Source organism: Pyrus communis, chromosome 9 (assembly GCF_963583255.1).
Source record: "Pyrus communis chromosome 9, drPyrComm1.1, whole genome shotgun sequence".
Lineage (NCBI taxonomy): Eukaryota > Viridiplantae > Streptophyta > Magnoliopsida > Rosales > Rosaceae > Pyrus > Pyrus communis.
In genome coordinates, this window is record NC_084811.1 from 22,681,778 (window position 1) to 22,684,024 (window position 2,247).

The following is a 2,247-nucleotide window of genomic DNA, read 5'->3' on the forward strand; positions in this document are numbered from 1 at the left end:
CTATATCTATCCAATTACAATATGACAAAGGCACTGATTTATTGATTACCATTGAAGATTGATTTATAAGGAAATTGATCAAACAAGATAAGTTTCTATCGAGAAATTGAATATATCAATTCAAATGATATTTATATGCAATTTCACATCAATATCTCACACTCAATAATTAGTTTGGAAATATATATCATTGTATCTGATCTAGACAGAAAGTAGACGTAGGATTCTAAATTCACAAAGTTAGTTCCTTATAATATCTGTCTTCGAGCTTACTGAATCCTAGCTCAAACATGAGATATCAATTTATACATCAAAAGGGAAAGGGACCAAGGATATCACATAATTAAAATATGCCCCCACATTGTTAATGCAACATCTGAAAAAGATGCCTTTTTTTGGTGGTCCAAATCCTCTAATCTCAGACAACAACGATATCAAACCCATCAAGTTTTAATTCTAAAGAGTTCAAAGAGTCATCCTTATAAAGACAGTAGAAAATATTAAAATTAAAAAAAAAAAAAAAAAAACTCCATTCCATCATGGTCGTAGGACTTATTAATCCCCATATATGCATGTTATATGTGTTCTAAATGGTCCGGGCATAACTTGCTGGCCTTTTTTCGTTTAGTTTTGATTTTTTAAATTTGTTTTTTATTCGTATATATGCTTCAAATTAAGAGGGAATTGAAATAATGCATGGTGGGGTTATCTGATTTCATGTTTCCATTGCCAACTTGCATACTGGGTTTTCTTGCACATATATTCCTGCCTTCGTCTCTGCTTGCTACTGCCAAATTAATATCTCTTCCAAACACTGATCTGGTTTTGTAGCTTAAAATGTGAAGTCACATGTGATCAAAGAGCAAATAGGTAGGAATGTATGCTATAGCCTTTTCCCTTTTCGTTTCTGTCATCATGTCAAGCTCAAATCCTCTGCATGTAGTCAACTGCAGGAATTTTAGACGGTGAATACTTCGCTCCAGATTTTGTAACGTCCCTCATTCTTTCAAACGAAATTATAATTTGACATACGCATAAAATTTTCCTTTCGTAAATGTGAAGAGTAATTTTTGTAAGTGTCAAACTGTGACTTACAAGCATGGTTGGAGAAACGATTTCTTACATAAGGTAAAGTTCATATATATATATATATATTAGATTCATTAATAACCATGTGGATCATGCAACACATGATATGGGGCATGCATATATGTAACACTCATGAGAATATATATATATATATATATATATATATATATATATATATATATATATATATATATATGTTAGATTCACTAATAACCATGTGGATCATGCAACACATGATATGGGGCATGCATATATGTAACACTCATGAGAATAATGTGGCACGCCTCAGAGAATATATAGCACATTACCTACAAACCATTAAATACGTACAAATACATTATATGACTTCACCCAAACCAGTGCTTTTCTGTGGGACATCGCTTAGGTACCGAGTTTAAGTTACATAGCTTACCGAAAAAGTTGTCGAGTTCATAACAATACAGGCTATATAAAGTCAAGCTGTTAGTATATATCTCCAGCTACACCGTACATATATGTACGTAAAATCAGTGAACATAACTTTCACTTCAAACATGAGTTCGAAAGAAGCTTTAGAGAGAGAGACCTACACTATGCAAAGTTGCCAACAAAGAAGTGGCAGGTTGAGAGTTGAGACCAAACGTATTTAGAATGTGAAAAGCAGTGCCATAATGTTTGATAAAATTTTATGCCAAACTGTTTGATAAAATTTTATGCCAAACTGTTTGTATAATGACTAAAATTGATAAGATTTGGTTAAGTGATCATGATTGTGGTGGTGGTAGTGACGCTGACGGCAATAGTTGGCTGTAGTGGCAGGGGTGATGGTAGAGATAGTAGTGCCCCGGGGTGGGGGGTGGGTGGGTTGTTGTGGTGAGGGAGTGGTGGGGGAGAGGTAATGCCAATGTTGATGTGAGATAATTATGGTGGTGGGATGGTAGCCTCTACGATGGTGGTGATGGTGGATGCGACGGCGATAGTGGGAGTGGCAATGGCAGGTGGTGGAAGGTGGTAGCGGGTGAGTATATGGGTCAAAAACATAAGGGAATAGTAAATGATGTAATTTAAAAAATATATATAATAAGGTTATTATAAGAATTAAAATATTTATATTAAAGGCTCTGCTAAGCTTATTATGAAAGTAACTTTAAAAGCAATATCTAAATGTCGTTTTTAAAA